This window comes from Nelumbo lutea, chromosome 7 (genome assembly GCF_056320005.1).
Source record: "Nelumbo lutea isolate HS-2025 chromosome 7, American lotus-T2T, whole genome shotgun sequence".
Classification (NCBI taxonomy): Eukaryota; Viridiplantae; Streptophyta; class Magnoliopsida; order Proteales; family Nelumbonaceae; genus Nelumbo; species Nelumbo lutea.
The window spans coordinates 23822951-23849158 of NC_142690.1; the positions used below are offsets into that span (position 1 = coordinate 23822951).

The 26208-nt window shown below is 46.8% G+C and overlaps 1 long non-coding RNA gene across 13 annotated transcripts; it reads right to left on the bottom strand.

The window, feature by feature from the left end:
- Positions 1 to 509: 509 nt before the first annotated feature.
- Positions 510 to 26113, bottom strand: LOC148845677 (uncharacterized). 13 transcript variants are annotated; one of them, XR_016102060.1, is made up of 5 exons: positions 23601 to 25249; positions 15849 to 15978; positions 8111 to 15763; positions 1057 to 8010; positions 510 to 952 (listed from the first exon to the last, which is right to left on the bottom strand). It is a non-coding gene; the product is annotated as an uncharacterized LOC148845677 (long non-coding RNA). The 13 variants fall into 13 exon arrangements; XR_016102069.1 differs by lacking the exon at positions 23601 to 25249 and adding an exon at positions 25976 to 26113 and having other exon boundaries at positions 1057 to 15763; positions 15865 to 15978; XR_016102064.1 differs by lacking the exon at positions 23601 to 25249 and adding an exon at positions 25976 to 26113 and having other exon boundaries at positions 1057 to 15763.
- Positions 26114 to 26208: the final 95 nt, after the last annotated feature.

Sequence of the window (26208 nt, forward strand, 5' to 3'; positions counted from 1 at the left end):
CCAAAGCAACAATAGTTGGACGGCAAAATAGATATGAAAAAAACTCCCAAAAATCTCAAAACTGGCCAAACTTCAAACTGTCACTTTAGCATGTTCAAAGATATGTTTCAACAGTATCATCCCTAATCAATAGACTTTCCTGTGGTCTTGTTTCACAATTTAGAAGGTTAAATATGGAATTTTCAATTTACAGAAAATAAATTCAATAAATACTGTGTACTTTGTTCATAAAATCATGAAAAAAAAAATCACTAGAAGAGGAAACATTAGAACTAATAAATCATTGCAATAGAACTGATAAACATTAGAATTGATAAATCAGTAAAACCGATTAAGCAAAACTGATAAACATTAGAATTGAAGACGAAACCCTAGAAGAGGAAACATTGGAACTGATAAATCAGTAAAACCGATTAAGCATTAAAACTTTCAATACCTACACCGTAAACCTTTGAACCGATTCACATTAACCCATAAATCATTGCAATTGGTAAACATAAACATCTGAATTGATATAACTCAGTTGACTCCAACCATTCAAACCCCTCAATCATTGGAACTGATAAATATAAACATTCAAGCATAAAACCCATTCGACAACCCAAACAATCGAACCCCATTGTTCCAACTACCCTTCAAACCCTAAATGTTCAATGTTTGAACCCAAATCCATTCAACAAACAAATAACTACAAGATTACAACCATAGATCAAATAATCGATCCCCACTGTTCCAACTATCTTTCAAAGTTCAAACCCTAAATATTCAACACCCGAACCCCAATACTCGAGCAACAAATATTTTACCAGAAAAAACAACCGTAGAACATAAAAATCAAACTCAATCGTTCAAATCCTGGAAATTACAATGAAAAATTAAAGAGGTGGTCAAATGTGGGTTGTTCCTTGACTGCCAAAATCACTTCTGGCGCAATCGTTCTTCAATTGTTCCTCTGCAAGTTGAAAATGGTAAGAAAACAAGAAAAAATAGAAACGAACAATGAAGGAAGAAGAAGAAAGAATACCTAAAGGTGAAGGAGGAAGAGAAGCGACATACCTGACCAGACGAAGAAGAAGAGGAGTGGCATCAGTTTTGAGGCCTCAAATGTTTGAGAAAATGGGAAACCATCGATTGGCACTGTTCGTTTTTGTCAGCGTGTCAACAATGACACGTATTAGCAAGTTCTCAACGCATCTAAAAGCGGGAAGCTTCATTTCAAGCTTCTTGAAATTAGACGGAAATTGGGCTTTTCGCATCTTTTTGGGCCCGCGTCATCTTGCCAGAAATCTTTCTCCAAACAAAGGGAGAAAGACGCAAAATCAAGCTTGTAGGCTTTTTGATGGAGGAAGATTTGGCCCGACCCTTGAGCCGCCCGATACGTGGAAACTACCAAGGGTGACCTAGCAAAAGTGACAGCTCGGCACGACAGAGTGTCTAAGGCGCAAACTCCAAAAAGAGGAGCTTCGAGCTCCCTAGAAGGAACCCGAGCTCCCCACCTTTTTAATCCGAGCCTTGCGAGGAGCGCGAAGGGCAGTAACCTGAATTGACCCCCCGGAGCAGTTCGAGCCATCCTCCTATCCAAACTCAAGGCCAACTCGCGTACCGCTCCGGCGCCTTGTCTCCTAGGCAGTTGACAGCCGCACCTCAGCGAACCTGACACTCAGGGGATCTGACAGTTGACAGCCACACCTCAACGAACCTGACACTCAGGGGATCTGACAGTTGACAGCCGCACTACACCAGCCACCTGCCACCGCCACCTCGAGTCACAGAGGCGGCTCCGACAGAGAACAGTGGCGGTTGTCTGCCCCTGCAGAGGTGATGACACCCAAACTTACTAAAACACAGAAGTAATAATGCCCGACCTGACAAGAGCCTGGGAGCGAGTGCGTGAAGTGATGATAAAAGCCCCCTTTCCCTCCCGAATGGAGGTAGGTGATAATTTTGTGCTATCTGGTTCTCTTTCGTCTTGCCTTTGAAAGAATACTAACTTGAGTTTCGGAGCACTCTCACCGGGTTCCTCCCCGGAGATCACTCGGTCTCTTCCCCGTTTCATGCACTTACCACTCCAGTCGGAGGCAAGACCGTTGACAGTTAGGACCAACCGGATTGCGCTCCATCATTTGGCGTCGTCTGTGGGAAATGCTTCTAAAAGCCTCCCTCCAAAACTTTCATTACCCCCCCTTTTTTCTAAAGAAACCCCAGCATCCATGGCTTCTTCCAGCAACGTCGGGCGTACCACGGAGATGAACGCCACCGGGGAACAACTTCTAGTCCCAATGGTGTGCATCGAACAGTTCACCATCCCCCTTTCGGTGGATGGGATCCCCAGCTTGAATGCACCACGAACGGTGGCGCCCGTAAACCTTCCCGCCATGAACGTCCCCCTTCCTCCCTTTGTTGAAACCACCTTTGCTGAACCCGCCATTGTTCCCCCGGCAACTGGCCAGAACCAGCTTGATGACCTGGTACATGTCATGCGGGCCATCCAAGCCCAGATGCAGCAGCTTCAACAACATCAGATCTACCAGCAGCACTGATGTTGCACCATGTATTCCAATACCACTACCAGCAGCAGCTCCCCCAACTGCCTCAGGTTCAGCCGCAGCTTCCACCTCGGCACCCCGCGAATGGGCGAGTCAAGCCCTCCCCTTAGGGCGGGCGCCCTCACCACGGAGAGCCTTCCCTCATCTAGAAGCCAGGCCTCATCCCCCGGTAGGAGAGAGAAAGCGACTGCCCCCGCCCCACCACGCGTCGGAAAATTAGGGACTCGATCCCTCAAGTCAACGTCACCTCGACGCTCTCAGGACGAGCTCCTGCACACGAAAAACCAGTTCAGCGCCTTAGCCGCGGACCACCTTCAGCAGTCCAGTCCCATCGAGCTCGGGAACACCGAGGCCAGCAGTGCCATCGCCGGGCCTTCCAAACAACAGAGGCGCCACCGGCGAAGCCGCCGAACTACAACCCGCATCCTGCCCGAGCTCCAAGGTAAAGCAGAAGCAAGCTCGGACGAGGTAAAAGCTGCCCCTATCCTCTCTGTCCCCTCCCCCCTGTCTTTAGAACTCTTAGCAGTTCCCATGACCAGAGACTTCAAGCTCCCCCCACTTGACAAGTATGACGGGTCCTTCGACCCTAGCGACCATGTTGACGCTTTCCAGTCCCAGATGCACCTAGCTAGGGTCAGCGAGTCCTGTATGTGCGTGGCCTTCACTACCACCTATCGAGGAGTGGCTCGCACCTGGTACAGGAACCTGGCCCCCGGGTTGATAAGGAGCTGGGCCCAGTTCGTACAGGTCTTCACCGCGCACTTCGTCACCAGCAGGCGTTGCCCCCGAACCGAAGAGAGCCTCATCGGCATGGCCCAGAAGGAAGGGGAGCCCATCTGCAGCTACATCAAGCGGTTTAATGGCGCGTGCCTACAGATCCCGTGCTTGGACCCCGCAGTTCAGCCCGTGGTGGCCAAGATGGGGGTGACACACAAGGAGTTCAAATGACACTTGGCGGCCAAACAGCCCGCAACCATTGCTGAATTCCTCAAGCTCGCGGATAAGTTCATGCGAACGGAGGAGGAGATCAACCAAAGGACAGGGGGCGGGATTGAGAAAAGGAAGAGAGAAGAACTCCCCAACCAAGGAGACGGCCGAAAGGATCCGGCTCGCACTCCAAAACCAAGCTAGCCATTCCGGGCTCCCATGGCAACTCGGACAGACTACACGCCTTTGAACACGAAGCGGGCTGAGATCTTGATGACAATCAAAGACGCCTCGTACGTTAAGTGGCCACCTCGCCTAAAGGGGAACCCAAACGAGAGGAACAAAAACCTGTACTGCAATTTCCATAGGGACCACGGTCATAGCACCGAACATTGTAATAATCTCCACGACGAGATAGAGGAACTCATCCGCCGCGGGTAATTGAGAAATTTTGTACTAATAATAGTAATAATAAGACAGGTCAGCAAGGAAAGCACGGTAAGGATGCTCCCGAGTCCACCAGCAGGCCGACCGAACAGCCCCAGAGACAGCCTCCGAAAGAGAGGCCAGTTCGAGGACCATCCACGTAATAGTGGGGGGTTCGGTGGTAGCAGGTTGTACCTCGACGGCGGCCCGGAATTCAGTTCACGAGGCTGCCCGAAAAGAACAGAACCTCTCGAAGAGGCCGAAGACAGGAGAACCGATTTCCTTCACGGAAGACGATGCATGAGGGGTCCACTACCCTCACGATGATGCATTCGTGATAAAGCTGAGGATCAATGACATCGAAGTCAGACGCGTACTCGTTGACTCGAGCAGCTCGACGGACATTCTCTTCAAGTCAGCATTTGACCAACTTCAGTTGCGGGGAAGTGACTTGAAGCCCGCGAACACTCCCCTGGTAGGCTTCAGTGGAGAAGAAGTCCGGCCCCTTGCGAAAGTAACAGTGCCCGTGGAGGTCGGCACATGGCCTTGTGCGGTCAGACTCAGCCACGATTTCCTGGTGGTCACGACCCCCTCCCCATACAACGCCATAATAGGGCGGCCGATCACTCATGTCCTACGGGCAGTGGTCTCCACCTACTACCTGGCAATGAAGTTTCCTACAGACTTCGGTGTGGGGGTAGCGCGGGGGGACCAGCTCGAGTCCCGCAAGTTCTATGTTGCCGCCTTGAAGGGAAAGACCAAGGCGACCGATGACCTCAAACTAGAGCGGCCTACGGAGCAAGGTGAAGAACGAGCTGCGCCCAAAGAAGAAACAGTCACGATCCCAACTTCGGCCGCGGACCCAGCTCGGACGCTACAAATCGGTGCTTCTGTCCAGGAACCTCTACGATCCGAACTGGTAAGTTTTTTGTTTCAAAATTTAGATATTTTCGCATGGTCCATGGAAATTTAGATATTTAGATATTTCAAAATTTAGAAATTTAGATATTTCTAAATTTTTGTTTCAAAATTTAGTGCACCGGTCTTAACCAGGCCTGAGGAGGGCAATGTCCTAAAACTGTACCTCTCGGCAAGCGACGAAGTGGTCAGTTCGGTACTAATAAGAGAAGTAGATCGGGTCCAGCAACCCATCTATTATGTTAGTAAAATATAGCAGGGAGCAGAGACGAGGTACCCACAAATAGAAAAGTTGGCATACGCACTGATAATCGCAGCTCGAAAGCTCCGCCCATACTTCCAGGCTCACAATGTCATCATCCTGACCGACAAACCTCTGAGGCAAGTCTTACTCAAGCCCGAGGTCTCCGGCCGGCTGACGAAGTGGGCCATCGAGCTCAGCGAGTACGACCTCCAGTATAAGCCGCGAACCACCATTAAGGCCCAAGCCTTGGCAGATTTCATCGCTGAATGCACATTCAACTCCGAAGTTCCTTGGCCGGTTGAGCCCGAGATCCCCAGCTCGAATGAACCTGGAGCTCCCAGGCCAACTGAGTCCGAGCCCCGTGAGGCAGCGGCCAGGGTGGCATCCCTCTCAGTTAAGCCAAACGCGAACTGGGATGAGGAGCCCTGGATCCTTCACGTAGATGGCTCCTCGAACCAACACAGCAGCGGAGCTGGAATAGTCCTGCGCGGCCCAAGCGGCACGAAATTGGAGTATGCATTACGCTTTGAGTTCACGGAATCCAACAACGAGGTGGAATACGAGGCATTGATAGCCGGGTTGGCCCTAGCGCTATAAGTAGGAGCGAGAGATATAGTCGTCTGCAGCGATTCCCAGCTTGTGGTCAACCAAGTTACAGGCGAATACGAAGCACGCGAGCCAACTATGATCGCCTACTTGGCAAAGGTAAAGGAGGCTCTGCTCAACTTCCAGTCGCACTTCATCAAGCAAATCCCGAGGTCAGAGAACACTGAGGCTGATGCTCTATCCCAGTTAGCCAGCACCAATCACAACGCCATGAGAACCGTGTATATAGAGGACTTACCTCGGCCCAGCATTCTCAGGGGGGCAGAGGAGGTCGCTCCTGTCCTTGAAGCAGAGCCGAGCTGGATCGACCCACTCGCGAGCTTCTTGCTGGGCGGGACCCTCCCTGCAGATCGCAACGCAGCCAGAAGGGTGCAGCGCCAGCCAGCCAAATATGTCATGATAGATAAAAGGTTGTACCGGCGATCCTACACGCTCCCCTACCTGCGTTGCCTGCGACCTACCGAAGCCGAGCTCGTACTCCGCGACACTCATGAGGGTCTGTGTGGCGGACACTTGGGGGGCAGGGCCCTCGCCTAGAAATCACTTCGACAAGGGTACTACTAGCCAACAATGAAGGCAAAGGCCATCAAGCTTGTTAGAAAATGCGACAAGTGTTAGAAGCACACCAATATCCATCATCAGCCTGCCATCGAACTCAAGTATCTCACTAGTCTATGGCCCTTTGTGCAATGGGGAATCAACCTACTGGGGCCAATCCCGCCAGCAACAGGTGGGAGGAAGTTCCTAGTGGTGACGGTAGATTACTTCACAAAGTGGGTAGAAGCAGAACCCCTCGCAACAATCACAGCTCGAAACGTACAGAACTTCTTCTAGAAGAACATAGTATGTCGCTCGAGCTACCTCGGGTACTAATCTCCGACAATGGCAAGCAGTTCTAGGACATCAAATTTTAGGAATGGTGCCAGGGTATGGGGATTCGGCAGGCAAACGGGCAAGCAGAAGTTATGAACAGAGCTATCCTCCACGGACTGAAAGCGTGGCTAGACCGAGCTAAAGGGTTATGGGCGGACGAGCTACCAAGTGTTCTATGGGCTCACCGAACTACGGAAAAACCGCCACGGGAGAGACCCCCTTCAACCCCACCTATGGCACTGAAGCAGTAATCCTGACGGAGATCGAAGTACCTACAATGCGCCTAGAAACATATGACGATCTGACAAATGGAGACGAGCTACGTACCAACCTCGACCTGCTCAACGAGGTAAGAGATCTCGCGTACATCCGGACCGCACCTTACCAACAAAGAGTAGCTCGGTACTACAATGCTAGAGTAAAAAAGCAGAACTTCAGCGTCGGCGACCTAGTTCTCCGTAAGATCATGGCACCCAAGCCCAGCATCGGTAAACTCAAACCGAACTGGGAAGGACCCTACCGGGTAAAGAGAACACTCGGGGGCATACGAGCTCGAAACCTTAGAGGGAAAACAGGTACCCCGAGCGTGGAACATCGTCAACTTAAGGTGATACTACCTATAAATCACCATGCAAAGTGGACTAAGAGTAGCTAGGATGCCGAGCTAACAAGGACCTCGACACCATGAGACTTAGTCACCCCTTCGGCCTGGGCAAACAAAAGGGGAACGCTATTACCTTGGCATCTCAATACCAAAGGCCAAGTCCTAACACCAGAACGGGTCGTACGAGTACAGTATAGTCAAGTTTGGCGAAAACAAAGGGTGACAGGACAACGCTTAAAAGACATTTCATTATAACATGCTCTGTTTACATTTCAAAAAAGAAAAGAAAAGAAAAAATAGCAGAAGCAAGCTCATAGGCCCGGAGGTACATCTTCCTCTCCCTCGGAAGGCACTTCGATGATACCCGAAGGTGCCGCCTCATCCTTAGAGTTCGGTTCATACTCCGCCGTGTCGGCCATCTCCTGAGTGATGTGCAAAGTAGATATGGCGCTGATGTCGAGGTTGGGGTATGTGTTCTTGATCATAAACTGGCTCAATTTAAAGCCCCTCCTGTACGAACCCACCATCAGTTCGTCAAAGCACGTCAAAGCGATGTAGTTATCAATGGCCTGCTTCTTGGCATCCTCAATACCCTAAGAGAAGATCTTGGTCTTCTCCTTGATGTCCTCCTGAAGGTACTCAACCTGATGTTGCAAGTCCAGCCTCAGGTCCTCCATGTGCTTCACCACCACCCCCAGGGCCTCAGTGTTTCTCTGAGACCTCGCCAGCCTAGCCTGTGCAACACGAGAAGACGCTTCGGCAGCATGAGCAGCCGCCTTAGCAGCATGGGAAGCTTCTTCGACAGCTCACGCCCACCTCGAGCTCCTGTCCATTTGGGCCGCTAGAGCATGGATAGAGGAGTTCACCTACAAAAAAAGAAAAAAAAAAAGAGAAGAAGAGCATACAGGTAAAATAATAACGATAAGGGTAAGTAATGAAGAAATCAACAAGAGGTCACCGACTTACCACCATGGCAAAGGAGGCAGCCCGACTGGCTACATGGTTCATAGGAAGCTCGGCCCACGCAGCGACCTCCTCGGGATAAACGACCTCCCTACTCTTTTGAAGAGCGTGGTTCAGCGACAGCACGCTTCTGTACCCGCCTCGGCCTCCCGAGCTTTAAGGCCCAGCCCGAGCATAAGCGGCCTTAGCATCAAGAGCCCCCGTATAAGCCACCTCAGCGTAAGGTGCCCCGTATAGGCAACCTCGGCGTAAGGGGCCCCTGTCGCCTCTTGTGCTGGAGGGGCCACCTCGGGCTCCCTGGGTAGCTCCATTGGCGGAGAGCTCGAGACTTCGGGATCCGCAACTCGGGGCAGTTCGACACGACCCTGCTTGGCAACTCGCTTTGTCCTCTTCATGGCATTGAACAGGCTCCCACTGCGAGTCTTCTCTACGTCAATTACACCTGCAAAAGGAACTCGACATCAGGAAACCGAAAGAATAACAAAGCAAAGGCAAGCCTCTGAGCAAGAAACCTACCGAGCTCAGGCCGGCCTGGATGAGCTTGGCCTCCGTCAAATAATGATGGCATTTCAGCCCAAGCCGGGCCCAATCTCGGAGGCCCTTCGCCGTCTCCTCATCTAGCATAACACCGGGGTCAGAGGCAGCCAACCACCACCCAGTTTGGAACGGCCACCCCATTGCACTTTGTACCATGAAGTAGTCCCGCTTCCACGCCGGGACCTTGTTTGGAAGGTCGTGCAAGAGCTTGAATCCTGGGCGGGGAGACAGGTAGTACGCACGCCTATGCCCGGGAAGGGAACCCGCTTTCTTCTTAAGCGTGAGAATGGAAGAAAAAATCTCTAGGTCTAAAGGAAGGACATGTTCACAAAAAAGGGAGATAGTCCCAACCAAGTTGCGGATTGAGTTCGGGTGAAGTTCGCCAACGGTGACACCAAAGTGGTTCATGACCTCGACGATGAGAGGGTGGAAAGGAAGGCGCAGCCCGACAGCGAGTTGCTCCCGGAATATCACGATCTCATCCGAACCGTGTTCCCATGGGAAGTCACCCGAAGGAATAAGTTAGGCATACTCCTCGGGCAGGTTGTACTAGGTAATAAGGGAGTAAAGCCCCTTAGGTGTCATGGTCGAGGGTCCGAACTTGTCCGGCACCCGACCTCAACAGGAGGAGGACGCCAAACTACCTGAGGCGGCACGACCCACGGGTTCGAACTCTTCCTCAAGCTCTCCCCCAAGCTCCTCTTCTGGCCCCACCTCGGGCTCACTAAGAGAGTCGGGGTCTGCAGCTCGACTCGTAGAACCAACGTCTGACTCCCTTAGGAAGTTGTCCAAGCTATCCGAGCTAAACATTAAAAAGAAAGGAAAGTAAAGAAGGATGTCGACTCACCCGGAAAAGGTTACCAAACTATGGAAGGCTGACGCGAGCTCAAGAAGCAAACACAGAAGATTGGCGAAGGAAAGCGATTGGGGGTCCCCCCACTATTTATACCCACAGTGACCGAAATCCAATGTCTTTGGTCAAGGCAAATCCGACAGCTCACGATCAAGCTGATCGCACGTCTCCGAAGACCGAGACGTGACTGGCCGCACGTCTTTGGAAAGTGAAGCGGCGCCGGCGCACCCTCACATTAAAGACGGCAGTGGCGCGCTTTTTAAATTTGAAGCGAACGTCCGCCACGCATCCCCACTCTAACCGCAGTGACGCGGAATGTCCGCCACGCGTCCCCCTCTGGCCGCAGTGGCGCGAAACGCCCGCCACGCATCCCCCTTTTGGTTGCAACAGCGCGTCTTTTCCGAAGTAACGCCCGCCGCCACGTCTCCCAGCATTCAAGAGCAAGTGGGCATGAAACCTACGTTTTTGGCGCTCGAGGAGTCTCCTGACGCAGATGCAGTTCACGTCATCGGTCAACCGGTTCGAAGTACGAAACAAACACACCCGTCACCTCGTGAACTCCCTGCACTAAAGCAAAACCCTTAGCGTGAAGAGTGAAGGGCAATTGATGGAGGAAGATTTGGCCCGACCCCTGGGTCACCCGACACGTGGAAGCTACCAAGGGTGACTTGGCAGGAGCGACAGCTCGGCACGGAAGAGTGCCTAAGGTGCGAACTCCAAAAAGAGGAGCTTCGAGCTCCCTAGAAGGAACCCAAGCTCCCCGCCTTTTTACTCCGAGCCTTGCGAGGAGTGAGAAGGGCAGTAACCCGAACTGACCCCTCGGAGCAGTTCAGGTCATCCTCCTATCCGAACTCAAGGCCAGCTCGCATACCGCTCCGATGCCTCGTCTCCTAGGCAGTTGACAGTCACACCTCAGTGAACCTGACACTCAGGGGATCTGACAGTTGACAGCCAAACCTCAACGAACCTGACACTTAGGGGATCTGACAGTTGACAGCCGCACTACACCAGCCACCTGCCACCACCACCTCGAGTCACAGAGGCGGCTCCGACAGAGAACAGTGGCGATTGTCTGCCCTTGCAGAGGTGATGACACCCAAACTGGCAGAAACACAGAAGTAATAATGCCCGACCTGACAGGAGCCTAGGAGCGAGTGCACGAAATGATGATAAAAGCCCCCTTTCCCTCCCTATTGGAGGTAGGTGATAATTTTGCGCTTCTGGTTCTCTTTCGTCTTGCCTTTGAAAGAATACTAACTTGAGCTTCGGAGCACTCTCACCGGGTTCCTCCCCGGAGATCACTCGGTCTCTTCCCCGTTTCAGGCACTTACCGCTCCAATCGGAAGCAAAACCGTTGACAGCTAGGACCGACCGGATTGCGCTCCATCACTTTTAAAAAGCTATCAGCTTGCGCGACAAGACTTTCCAAACGCGGCCTAATTAAATTGCGCATAACGATTTTATGTTAGCTACGTGGTAGTTTATTATTTGGCCACAAGGCCCACAACTTGCACCGTGGCTAACTTTTGCGGTTGACTATGATAGTGAATAAAATGTTTCTTTTTATCAAAAGTAAAAATATAAAAAACAACTCCCCAAGAAGAGAGCTTGCTTGATATGCATTGCAATGCTACATCTAGAGAGAGATTTTGAACCAATGCTATTTGATGAGGGGTGATTTTGCTCGACCTGCCAGCTAGGCGACAGATCGACATATAAAGTCACGTTAGTAGAATGGGGGACCTTGGGTAATCGGTCATTTCGAAGCCCGGAGCACCTCGGTACCCACTTGCATCGAGGTGCCAAGTAACCGAACTCAGAGGCTCATAGTCGTCTTCGAACTTCTCAGGATCACGCCGTGTAACCATAAGCCTTATCCTCATCCCGCCCGAATTAGATGGAAGCAATAAACCTCATTAATTGGTGCGTTACTCTCCTATTAAAGCGGAACGGATCCGTACATCACGGGCCAAAGATCCCGAGAGCGTTTTGCGAGACCCACAGCATCCCAGCTATATAAGGGCATCAACCCTCAAGACTCAAGTACACGCGATTATTTGCTCACTAACACTCTAGCATTCAAACATTCAGCTCGTAACCATAATACAATATTGACTTAAGCATCAAAGCAACCTCACCTGGTCTGCCACCCCGGGTTCTCTGATCCTCTGTCTTGCGGCTTGGTCTAGCTTGCCATGTGACTAAGGTCCAGGTCATCTTCCAGCTAGGAGCTTCCAGATCGCGCACAATCAATTGATGTTGCTTGTGGGAATCCAATCAAAAGGTCAACACTACATTTCATCAACCATCACACTCTTTTTCAAAGGCATCTTCCAACAACACCAGTAAGGGCATTGACATTAACGTCATTGGGGGGCAGGATCACCAAACATCACTCCCTCAAGGCCTCCTAGTGACTATCGAGCAGTTTACCATTCCCCTGACTGCTTCAGAGATTCCCTCTCCGTCAGTGCCTCAGACAACTCAGCAGATAAATGTCTCATTGCCCAAGGTGAACACCACCTTTTCAGAGCCTTCGGTGATCCCTCCTGGGACCAGGCATTCCCAGTTCGATGACCTCATTTAGAGTGTCAGGACAGTGCAGATTCAAATGCAACTGATCCACCAATTCCAGCAGTTTCAACAATATAATTTCTACCAACAATATCAACAACAATTTCCACCATTACAGCCGAGCCAATAGCAGATTCCACCCCAGCAAATAGGTCAATAACATGGATAGAACTAGAACCAAAACAAAACTAGCATAGGGCCCATCAGAATGTTCGCCGATCTCCCCATCAGGGTGAGGGGACCTCGCAAGTACCGGCCCCCCCAGGGATTAGACCCCACCTCGGGGCAGGATGGACGGACAACACACTCCCCCAATCTCTCAAAGGGGGAACCCGAAGGATAGGCCCAAAGTCAGCTAGCCCGAGAGGGCCAATCAACATCAACATTCACGACCGAAGAAAAATGGATCACAACGCGATGATCGTCAACTTAGGGCCCGACGTGCGGACTCAAGATGAGACCCCTCGGTGCTTCACAACAGTCAACACCGGTCTCAAAACCAAGAAGAAGCAACAGGAAGGAACCATGACCCACCTCGCGACAATGTTCGAAGCGAGAGCATACCAAAATTGAAGTGCCTAACCATACAGAAGTTAGCAGCACAAACATCGAGCCAGTAAAGAAGCAACAACGGTGGCGTCGCAAGACTCGTCGTTCCTCAACCAGGAACAGCCTGTCAATGAAGAACAACCAACCGTTGGAGCAGAGCAAGAAAAGGGAAGAGGTAAGTTCGGTGGCTACACGAGTGGCTCCAACTTTGTTGAGCTGGCAATCCCCCTTGTAACCCGAGCTATTAGTAGTTCCGATGCCAAAAGATTTCAAGGTACCTCCGTTGGACAAGAACGACGGATCCTACAATCCCAACGATCATGTAGATGCGTTCCAGTCACAAATGCATCTCGCCGGGGCAGACGAAGCGTGTATGTGTGTGGCTTTCTCCACCACTTTCAAAGGATTAGCTCAGGCTTGGTATAGGAATCTCGCGCCAAGCTCCATCATAAGTTGGAGACAGTTTGTGGACATGTTCACAGCCCACTTCATCACTAGTAAGAAGTGCCCAAAGTCACAAGAAAGCCTTCTGAACGTGGTGTAGAGGGAAGGTGAGTCGATCCGAAGCTACATCAAACGTTTCAATGAAACGTGCTTACAGATACCAGATCTCAATCCAGCAGTACGCCTCAACGCAGCTCAAAAAGGAGTCACACACAAGGAGTTCAGGTGGTACGTCAGAGTGAATCGACCAAAGACTATTACAGATTTTCTTGCATTAGCCGAGAGATTCATAAGCACCGAAGAAGACTGAAGAAAGCAAAGAGACCTCGGATGCAAAGGCGACTGACACCGACCTAGAAGACTGAAGCACGACCTCAACCAAACTACAACACGTGATATATGGTGAGAAAAATGGGCCCCTCTGGCCCTATTTATAGCCACCGCAACTGAGATTCAATGGCCAAGTTGTACACGATCCGATGGCTCCCATGAAAATGGGCTGCATGACTCCCGAGATCAAAATCAGTTGAGCGCAAGTTTTGACCTTCACGGAATTTGTAAACGGCATGGCGTCCATGCGTACCTAGTACACGATCTCGGTTCTCCCTGGTTGAGCCAAAAGGGCCATGAAGGTTCGACCAAAGAACCACCCTCTAAACCACTTGGAAGTCATGCCAAACCAACCTGGGCTCGTCGTGAATTCCCTACACCGGGTCAGGACCCATGGCACGGGGAGTGGGGGCAATTGATAAGGGGTGATTTGGCCCGACCTAGTATGCAAGGGACACATAGACGCGACCTGCTAGCCAGGCAACAAATTGACATATGAAGTCACATCAGCAGAAGAGGGGACCTCGGGTGCTCGATCACTTCGAAGCCTGGAGCACCTCGGTACCCACTTGCGCCAAGGTGCCATGTAACCGAACTCAGAGGCTCACCGTCGTCTCCAAACTTCTCGAGATCATGCCGCGTAACCGTAAGCCTTATCCTCATCCTGTCCGAATCGAAGGGAAGCGATAAACCTTATTAATTGGTGCATTACTCTCCAATTAAAGCGGAACAGATCCGTATGTCATGGGCCAAAGATCTCAAGAGTGTTTCACGAGACCCACGACATCCCAACTATATAAGGGCATCAACCCTCAAAACTCAGGTACGCGCGATTATTTGCACACTAGCACTCTAGCATTCAAGCTTTCATCTCGCAACCATAATACAATATTGACTTAAGCATCAGAGCAACCACGCCGAGTGATGGGTTATCGAAGCCCTCAAAATTAATGCTAGTCCCACCTTACAATAAATTTGTAGTGACAGTCGTACCAAGTCGAATCCCACAGGGAGCTAGGAATTTCTTAGCCGAATGCGCAATTTAAAGAGTGGGAATGAATAAAATTTAAGAATAACAAAACAGCAAATAACAACTACAAGGAAAATTCAGTCTTACCGAATTTTGATCCAAGGGTTCAGATTGAGTCAATTGGTCATCGATCATAGGTAAACTTCAGCGGTCTTGCAATTCAAGTATTTAACCTTAGGATTATTAGGATAGCCATAATAAACCTTGCATTTTCCTAAATTAGTTGACCAAACCCAGCATTCGATCAACATTTACCATTAACCAACTGGGTATGATAGCGTTCCATATCAATTAATGATAGCAATCACCTTTGTGAAAACAGTTAAACCAAGATAACAATAATTGAGATAGCTAAAATTATCGAATCTTGTTCCATTGATTCCCTTTAGGTTAAAACATGCCAATACATTGGTCAAAGGCTGTCACGAACAATTGACCCAGAAAGATATTAACCTAATTGCTACTTGTACCACTATTCGTGACAATTACGGATCATCGAATCATGGGTAGCAGTAGGAAGATCAACATTAATTAATTTGTCAGACTAATTAACATCAACATCCCTAGAGAATATGCACAAGAACCAACAGATACTTGAATTAAAAAGCAAGAACCTAAATTAAATACAAAACCTCACGATGACACAATCGAACATCCCCCCTTGAACCAGAAAGGAAAAGCTTAGCTGCTCATTATTTTCGAATCCTCCTTGCTCTGCTTCTCAGAAGGTCGAACTGATATTCTTGATTGATTGAGTTGCTTGATGCTAGATTGATGGATTGTTGGATGCCTAAAATTGGTCCCCCCCCCCTTTATATAGCTTAGGGAGAGGGTTGTTTTCCAACTCCTTCTAGGACATTAACCTCAAATTAGAAAGTCCTGATCTTGTTTTGAACTAATCATATCTTATCTCTTATCTAGTGATATAATCTCAATCTTCTTATCTTTATAGGATTACATTCAAAATTTAAATCTGATAAGACTCTCTTTTTTGGAGATTACATTCGAAATTGGGACTCTTGGCTCTTGAATTCGAGTTGGGCTGCTTTAATAGCTTGGGCTGCTACAAGGCTCTTCTTTGAATTGGGCTTCAATTGTGAAATGGGCCTTACTACGAACTTGCTCCGACTTCAGGCCCGATTTCGTCTTCGATGCGGACCGAATCTGTCAAAACCAAAAACATAAAAGTTGTGGGCCTTTCTTTCATCTTTCTTATGCCTCTTGAATTATCCAAATTGGAGTCCGGACTTGAGAGTTATGCCCAGATTACTGAATGATGCCGAAACTGTGCAAAATCATCCAATTTGCCTTGTTTTCTTCCAATTGCCTTTTTCTTGCCCTGAATCGAAATACAAAAGTAATGAGTCCAATTAAGTGCTAAATTAATGTAAATGAGTGAATATTCGTGGATAAAAATAGGGTACTTTTTAGTCTCATCACCGAGTCAGCCACCCTGGGTTATTTGATCCTTTGTCTTGTAGCTTGGTCCAGCTTGCCACGCGACTATGGTCCAAGTCATCTTCCAGCTAGGAGCTTCTAGATCACGCACGATCACTATTCATAAATCCAATCAAGTTTCAACACAATCAAAAGTTTGACCATGCCTAAAAGACTAAAGTAAAAGGGTTCGACTATGATATGGAAAAGATATAATATCCAAAAAATAAGTGGCCAATAAACTGGAATCATAAACATGATAAATAAAAAAATTATTAAATATTTATAATTATATATACAGTTTACAATTTATGGTTTGGTTCGGTTTTGCAATTAGTAGGAATAGTAGTTTAATTTGGATTTGATGAAATATTATTTGTTTTCTAAGGAATTAGTGAAGCGAATATTATATTGAAAATGTATTGTTTAGAATAAGAGTGTGAAGAAAATCCGATATAGAGGGTTGTGTGCTTTATTTTAAATCAATGTTTTTAAAACCATATCAGACAGGGATCCATTCAGGGGTCTGATTCTCGGGTTGAATGGCCTGATCATCTGGTCTAAATGGATGGCCTGTTCTAACAAAAAAAAATGAAAAAAAAAGCGGCCAAAGAATTGTCCAAGTCAACAATTTGGCTAGGTCATTGTTTTGCTGATGAAATCAACGATTTTTAACTAAAAAATCGTTTTGAGGTGAAATGTAACCGTTTTTTAAAAAACTATTTAAATCTATGTACGACTAGGGGTGATCATGGGTCGGGCCGAGCTGGGCTTTGCACTTATGATAACAGCTATAGCTAGGCCTGGGCCCAGCCCAGCCTGAGGTTCCAGGCCTAAAACATAAGCCCTAGTCCAGGTCTATACGGGCTCGGGCCTGATTTCGGGCCAATGTCACTCATATATAAAACATTACATATCTATACATTAACTGACATAACATGCATATAAACTTATTTTATACATTATATAATATAAAATATTACATATAATATTAATTATACATGCCATGTTATAATATTTATATATATAATATATAATATAATGTAAAATAACATGTATACACCACTCAACATTAGAATCGAGACATTATCAATGGCTTCCTTGAAAACCTCAGATCTCTCATCGAAATCCCATGATGATTGCCCATTAAACCACCATTTGCATTATTGTATGTGTTTGGGTGATGGTTAAGCTGGTTAAGGATGCCATGTGTTAACCTCCACATCTGTCCTCTCTCTTAAGCAAGGTCAACACTACGTGTGACGGAAGAGCATGACTAAGGTGTGTCCTGCATGAACATGGAAGCGAACTCTACCGGGGAAGAGGAAACCTCTCGAAGACCTCAGTGGATGACCTCATCCTGACAACCCCGAAGCCATATCCCTCTAGAACACAGACACCCAACTATAAATAGATATTCCTCGCTCAAGGTAAGGTACTTTTGGAAGAACAACCTTTGAATATCTCTTCGGCCTGAACCAACATTATTGCAACCTGCTCGGCCCGACCACCTCTTTCTCTACCCAACTGACTCGAGCATCGGAGTACTAACCCAGGGGATAACTCCTCGAGCCTCTGACCTTTCTCCTGATTGCAGATCTCAGTGTGCAGGTTCGTCTTTCCACCTCAGCCTTGTCTAGTTGGCAGGATTATTTGATTGTGTCCTTGGTTTGGAACAACATCATATTGGTGTCGTCTATGGGAAGCATACGAAAACCCATTTCCCAAACACCTTTTCATACACTTAAAGCAACCATGCCTAAAAACACATCCTACCGCTCCGGAGCCTGTTCCCCATCTCAGGGAACCCCAACATCAAAGTGCGATCAACCCCATTCAATTCCAAGCCATGCAGCAAAAAGTCAATCACATCCTAGCCATGATGGAGACATTGGGGCAACCATTTCACCCTCCCCAAGCTACATGCCCTGCCATGCAAGTACCTACTATAGTCGTTCCTTGCACCAAGGACCACAAAAGGCGCTACACAGACAGGCACAAGGCCCAGTCCAACCGCAAATAGCCAAAGCCATCTAAAAGATTTGACTCCCCAACCTAGTCTTGTGCACACGATGCCCACAGTAGATCCCACCACCGCCCGAGTGCCGACGCAGCTCGGACAACATCTGCAACAATAACCAATCTCGATAGTCGAATCCAGCTCGGCCTGAGATCGTCTTGCAATCCCGAAAGGGGAGAAGTCTACGGACGTGGTCCTAACCGACAAAGACGCTAAGATCAAAGAACTAAGAGAGCGGCTATAGCCAAATTGGAGCATAACCAAGTGGATAGAAGTGTTGCCCCTCCAACGACTCGACCAAAGAGCAGCACCATGGTTAACAACCCACCAAAGAGCCCGTTTTTGTCCAAGAGATAGTCGATGAGCTCCCCCCAGCCAGATGGCGATCTACTCAATTCAAGAAGTACGATGGAGCCTCAAACCCCAACAACCACATTGAGGGGTTCAACGCGATAATGATGTTGCATGGCTCCCTCGAAGGCCTTCATCACCACCCTCTATTGGAGTCACTAGAACCTGATACGTCTTCCTTCCTCCGTGGCCCATATCCTCAATTGGAGACGTAGTTCCTGGTGCAATTTACCGCCATCCAAAGGCACTGAAAGGTATTAGAAAGTATCATGTATGTGCGACAAAGGAAATGAGAGACCTTGAAGGAATACTTGGTGAGGAACGAGGTCCTCCAGGTCTTCCTCAATGTTCAGCATCTCTTTGCAAAAGAACCCTCTACCCAACTTAGCCGCACTCATGAAGCACACATAGCAGTATATGAATGCTAAATAAGCACAAGCGCTGTGTGGGGATGAAGAAGATCAGTACAACCGAAAGCGTAGAGACCACGACGATTGAAGACCAGACCGAGAAACCAAGAGGCTAGACTTCTGACCTAACCATAGACCGAGGACCCCGCCTTCGACAACATTGAGGGTTTCAAGGCAATAATGATGTTGCACGGCTCCTCCAAAGGCCTTATGTGCAAGGCCTTCATCGCCACCCTCTATGGAGTCGCCAGAACCTAGTACACCTTCCTTCCACTATGGTCCATATCCTCAGCTGGAAACGTAGTTCTTGTTGTAGTTCATCGCCATCCAAAGGCATTGGAAGGTGTCAGAAAGCATCATGCATATGCGACAAAGGAAATGAGAGACCTTGAAGGAATACTTAGCGAGGACCGAGGCCCTCTAGGTCCAAGCTTTAGTCTAGTTAGTAGCTGGGACCGCCACTACGCTCCTCAATGTTTAGCTTCTCTTTGCAAAAGAACCCTCTACCTAACTTGGCAGCACTCATGAAGAACGCATAGCAGTATATGAATGCTGAATAAGCCTAGGCACTGTGTAGTGAGGATGAAGATCAGCACGACCAAAAGCGTAGAGATCATGATGATCGAAGACTGGACCGAGAAACCAGGAGGCCAGACCGCCAACCAGACCATAGACCAAGGACCCCGCTTTTGATGTACCACAACTTCACTCCACTTAATGCTTTGTTGGCTCACATATTGATGCAAATCTGCGACCGCAGCTTCATCAAGTGGACTGAGAAGATGAAAACCCAGAGCTACAAGAGAAATCGAGACAAGTTTTGCGACTTCCACCGTGACCACGGCCACGACCTTCGCCACCACTTGGAAGACCTTGTTCGATGCAGATACCTTCGCATATTCATCTACATCAAAGAACATAAACCTAGAGAAGAACGGCTTCGCGTCAATGAACCCCTAGCCCAAGCTCCCCTAGTCAGGGTCATCAACATCATCTCAGGTGGGTTGACCCTTAAAAGGGGAAACTAGGCATGGAAGATCTACCCGAGGAGTTCGAGTGCCAAGACTAAAATGTACTAACGACCATCGGCACCGAGCACTAACGATGTTTGGACTGTACAAATTCAATAAATAAAGAATCCTCTTCAAGCACAAATGACCAAACACTTGTGCATAGCCCGATCGAAGTCTAACAACCGAACTCCACGTTGACCAATGATGTAGTGCGATGACAACCTCATGAAAAACCTGACCGACCACAGATAGCCAGGGCCAAAACAAGCCCCCGATGAGCACTACAGGAACAACATCCCCACCATATAATGGCCAGAGGATGGCCATCGAACTCCACGCACCCATCCAACTCACAGTCAGAGTAGAGATAACCGAGGATCACATCTAGCCCAACCAAAGAGTGTGAAGGTCTCCAAGACCAGGTGCCACCGAGCTCCCCAACAACGTTGAGAGCTTGGAAGCACCTCGGCCAACATAAGACTGAGGCCACTAAGCCAAAGATCTCAACCAGTGAAAACCAAAGACCTCGACCAACATAAAACCGAGGCCACAAGGTCTAAAATCCTGGCTATCTAGCGTCAAGTCCAAGACCTCATCTAGTAAAGACCAAAGACCTCGGCCAACATAAGACCGATGCTACGAAGTCAAGAATCACGACCATCTGGCATCAAGTCCAAGACCTTAGCCAGCATAAGACCGAGGCCATCAAGCTAGAGACCTTGGCCAATGAAGATGAAAGACCTCGACCAAAATGAGGCCGAGGACCCCAGCCACAACATCAAATCCAAAACTCCAACTAGCTTGAGAGCTAAGTACAAAAGCATGGCCTACACTCCCTACCGAGCGACCTAATTCCGAAGCACAACAACTTAGAAAAAGGGAAAAACAATTTAGAATGTGTTCGGTAGAAAGACCAAACTTCCATTAGTAAAAAAAGTTGATACATTGATTGTAAGATCAACATACCGAGTTGTATACAACAAAAAAAGATGAAAAAGAGCACATCAACTATCTGCTAGGGATCCTCGGCTCACTCCTAGGCATCAACAACAACGACATCATCAAGCTCTTCAGCATCAAATGGGGCCGAACCCCTAAACGACTTTGGCCACCTTTGGGAACTAGCGAATGACCCTCCTTTGGAAGTGAGCAAAGCTGGTCTACCAAGAGTCTGTAGCATAATCTTCGAGGGCAATCTGGAACTCCTCGGACTCCTTGTACCTGAGGACTGCTTCCTCCTCGGCCCGTAGTAGTTTCGCCTCATCCTCCTTGGTTGCCTTCCTCACCTTGTCGCGATCTTGGCTCTTCAGATGCCACAACTCTTCGTCCTTGGCTGCTACTGCTTGTCTCAGCTCATCCATCTTTTCCTACAGATGAGAGTTCTTGTTGACCAATGTTCTCACTGCGCAAACAACATGAGAAACAAGAATTCAACGAGCATGGCCAAACAAACTGAAGAATATAGAATACAGTATGAAAATCTTATCGAAACAAACTCCCAAATGGTCACGCTCTCCAGCACCCTACTTGTGCAGTCGTTGGTCTCTCTTTGGATGCTAGGCATAAGAATGCCCCTAGCCAACTACTCAGGCACGCCCTTGGTCTCTAGAGTGTCCTCCAGCCGAACACTCCAGCTTGGCCTATAAACCTCAATTATTGGATCTGCTAGACTAGGGGATGGGATCTTGAAACCTCTCAGTGGCACAAACCTCAGTGAAGACCCATCGGAGCCAACATCCACCACGTCTCCCTCAATCGGCCTCAACCTCTTGCTCGATCGAGGGTTCGCAACCTCAGAACAACGTTGCTGCTGAGCCACCTCATCCTGGGCTGCTGCCCTCTTCTGCGTGGCAGCTTGCATGTGTCTTGTTCTCTCTTCCTCGTCTACGATCACCATATCTGCCAAAAAAACAAGTTAGTCCAAGCCAAAGAAATAAAGCAAGAAGAAACACTTACAAAAGCAAGGACAGACCAGTTGGGGGCTCCATTAGCTCAGCATGGATCAACATTTAGAACAATGTGCACCCATACACGTCGACCCTCTCCATCCTCCTAGTGGCTGCTATTTCTTCCCTAGACAACTCGGCCTTGGTTGACGCCCTCACTTTGATCTTCAAGGTTAACAGCTTGGCAAGAAACGGCTAGCCCCTCAGGCAATGCACAAAGAAAAAACCCTCCTTTCAGTGTTTCACTAAGGAGGGGGCCCTAATGAGCACCTTATTGTGATGTTGAGCCAAGAAATAGTAATAGCCATGTTGGTGCTTCTTCAGGTGCAGAAAGTATGTGAACATCGTGAATCAAGCAGTAACAAAGGAGGCTAACCAAGTATCTGAAAGAATTGGGCATCAACTGGATTGTCTAGACATGGTACCACCTTAGCACCACCACGATACCCTCACTCAAAGGAAATCTCAGCCAGCTATAGGGCTGTGCACATATATGCAAAGTTCCCCTTAGCTCATACTCCTCATGAATACAATAAAGGGCCCTAATTCGGGCTAGGTCCCCGAGAGTTAGCTCGCAAGGTGAAGACGCAAAGCGGCTACCGAACCACATAGGGATGTTGGGCTCCTCTTCAAACACAACATCTACTTCGGCCTCACCGATTTCCTCGACCTTGGCCTCCCAAAAGGCCATGGCCTCCTCCGCTGCCAGGAACATCCAAATTGAGTTTGGGGTTCACTCCATGGCTGAAATATAGAGTCACCACCCATCAGTGCAAGGAACATGGGAGTGATGGGCCTCCCAAGTTCAAGAAACAAAACAAGACTCTCATATGCCCAAATTAAAGCTATTCTAGGTACCTTTTAGGAAAGAGAGGGAAGGTGTTAGGCACCCCTCTCCCATATTCAACATGTAGTACCACTCCCCTAAAGTAAAAGAAAACTAGAAGGGATTAATCCAACAAGAATGCTAGTGAGTTTGCCTTCCAAAGATGATGGCCATTATGGGGTTACTTCCCAAGTGATTTAACTTTCTTATTCCCCATTTTGATAAGAGAAACCCTTAAAGGAGCAAAGGAGCTGACAACTACATGTCATGCTCCCTCTTTATCCAAGATCCCTCTCATTCCTACTAAGAAAATGGAACGAGCCAAACCACAAGGGAGGTAATCCCCTATAAGCAACCTCATCTAAGGTAACCCCCAACATAAGATTAAAAGAGAATAAAGAAGCAAGAAGAAAAAAAAAGTATCAAATTTAACATAAAATAGGAAGTCAGAAAAAACTATGCTCTAACATTCCACACTTAATTCAAATATGCACAATTCACTTAATTATACAAAATCGACTTGGAATATTATGAAATGGAAATATTTCAGCAAAGATACCAATCCTACTTGAAGAAATACTAAAAGAATATTGGATATTATCCGAAACAATGAACAAATATCTCTAATGATTTCTACACCTAATTACCAAGTGATTATTAACAAAAAAAGGCCAAACATCATCCATTCAACAAAATAAACTATGTTGAAATAAGAAACTACCTAGAGCATTAAGCATATTCATTTATCCTTAGACTAGGATGAGTTGAAAAACTATTAAAGTTAATAGATTTTAGTGCTGAAATTGATTCGAATCAAATTAAATAAACACTAAAAGACATAAGGCATTCATGAGAATTAACTAATAAGCTATTCTAGTACTTCTTACACTAAATCACTATGAACATAAGTTGATTCCAACATTTTTATTTTGGTTCAAAACATGCCCAATAAGCACCAAAGGAACATGGAATGACCATTCAAATTTACTAATATGCTTTTCTAATAACTCCTGCATCTAATCATCAAGAAATGAAGTCAAGAAAAAAAATGCACAACATCATCTAATAACGGAGTAGTTCAATGCAGAAGGTGAAAGACAAAGATAGAATACTAACAACAAAAAAAGAAAATGAGGTGGAAAATTCACTTCAATGTAGCCTTTGATCAAAAACCTTGTAGAGTGGAGGATATTGAAATGTTAGCAGTCCTTTCTCAGGTTGTGCCTTGCTTGAACCGCAAATGGTTAGGTTGACTTGAGCTTCCCTTGAACTCTTCTTGCTTCTTCCCCTTTTCTCCTTCACAGGACCGAATGAAGAGTGGCTTGGATTTTTGTTTCTTTTCTTTTATTTTTTTGATGAGGTTCAGGTTCTCTCCAACCAGATGGGAAAGTGAGGTTAGGGTTTAAGCCGGTCTCTAATGGAGGAAGGAGAACATGGTATGGGGGCTTAGGTCTTCGGTCTTTCTTGGAGTGGAGGAGAAAGGAAGAAAGTGGTGAAGGTAATGACTTGGTTGTAATTTCTGGGGAAGGTGAGATTGAGAGAGGAAGAAAATGGAGCTGCTAGGGTGTTGACATCTAACCTCTTACCTAGCTGAGAGGATGGAGGCTCTCTTCTTCTTCTTCACTTCATCCTTCTTCTCTCTTTCTTCTTCTTGTCTCTTCTCCTCCTTCACATAGCCGAACTGAGATGTGCACTTTTTTTTTGTTCATTTTTCTCTCTCTCTCTCTCTCTCTCTTTTGTTGAGGGTTAGGATGGAAGGAAAATGGTTGAAGGTTAATGGTGGTTCGATGGCATTTGAGAAGAGGGAGGAGAGTTTTGTTGGATTTTGGGGAAGGTAGTAGTGAGAGGGATGGTTTTTGCTAGGGTTGCCAAAAGTTGGAGAGGAGAGGAGGAAGAAGATGGATAGGTTCTGTTGTCAGAGCTTGAGTCCAAGTCTTCAAATTTGGCCCTTCCTTTTTTTTCTAGGTTTATCTTTAGGTTTTTTATTGTTTTTCTTGTTTGAACCGAATGAGGATGGGGTGCTTGTTAGGACTGAATTGGTTTAGTTCGACTAGGCTTGGACCGAGTGGAGGAGGATTAGTTGGGTTTAACAAAATTAGAGAAGGCTAGTTAGGGTTTGAGTGGGAAAGGTTAGGGTTTTATGGTTAGGCTTTCAAAAGAGATGGAGAGATAGGACTTTTTTATACTAATCTAAGGGACCGGTCCAATCTAGATTTTCTTTCATTTTTCTTTTTATTTTTTCTTCATTTTTTTCATTGGCTTAACTTGTTTGACGGAATTAATGCTAGGGGACAGCCTTCCTTGAAAGGCTCCCCCTTTGCCTCCCCCATTAATGTGCAAGGGATGATTTACAACGTAGCTATTGAATTCAGTTGATGAGGATAGTTTATTCTGAATTTTTTCAGATGAAGGGTAAAACAGTCATTTTGAGATCTAAAATTTCTCAATGGTCGATCAAAAGGTTGATGATGGTTTTGACATGGTTTAAATATCTCGAATAGTCTGTCATAGTGAAAATCTTGGATTTGAGGAGTGATAGCCAATAATGATCATTGATTTAGAATCTTTTTAAATGATGTGTAAAAAGATAATTTTATAGTATGCAATTGTATGGATGGTTGATGAGAGTTGGTGAAGGTTTGATAGGTGTTGAAGGTCCAAGATGATGTGTCTCCATGAAAATCTTTGATTAAAAAAGTGGTGACCGATAAGGATTGTCTATTTAAAATCTTCTTGAAATTTGTTAGATGGTCAATCCATTATTCATATATATATATATATATATATATATATATATATATATAACACGATGTATCAGGACAATTTTTGAACTTAATATCAATAAAAATAATATTTTAAAGAAAATTTAAAAAATAGATGAACTTTTTAAAATTAATATCAATTAACGATAAAATCACTGATTGTCTTCTTCTTGTCGCAATTTATTCACCAGCGCCGCTGCTCGCCGCCGCCTATGTGCGGAGGCAGACGAAACGAACAACGGGAATCGGGAGTATCACACCAACAATCGCCTCCGAGATCATAATTCAGTGACATCCAACAACGGGAATCGGGACTTCATGCTTCTCATCTCAGTCTCAAAATATCCAACCAGACGACCATTAAATCTAACTTACAGAACAGGAAATATAACTCTTGAAATCAGAGTAAATTCCATGCCAGTATCAATTTTAAGTAAAGCAAACCTAACGAATAACAAATCGATAGAACTACTGATTGAAAGGGAATGATACATCAGGATTTGAAACTTCACAGACTTCTTATTCTGAACAGAGTTTAAGCCTTGAACAGAAGAAAAAAAAAAGAAAACTAACGCACCATGGGCAAGCAAAAGCATCATCGGAAGAGAAAACAAAAACAGATAAAAAAAGTTGCAGAGAACTGACTGATTCTTTCTAAGAAACTTGTAACAAATATATTAATTCAGAACCGCAAAAGATAAGCACAACTAAAAGAAGATAAATAACTAGTTAACCATAGATTAAGTATGTGAAATACGGTAGAGGTGGGTGTGTTAGAAACTTGACTGAAGCTGGTTCGGCAGGGAGCTTCTTCACTGGCTCCGAGAGCCAGCCCAATGCCTATAACTCCTTGGCAAATTTTGGCCTGACTGAGGACGATGTGCACGGGAGATTTCAGTTAGCTCAGCTCCGAACTGTTTTCTCAATCAACGGTGGCGAAATGGTTTGCGATCGAAAGTTTGATGGGAAAGGACGATCCCCTTAACTATAAATCTCCGTCGAAATCGAAAGGGAGGATG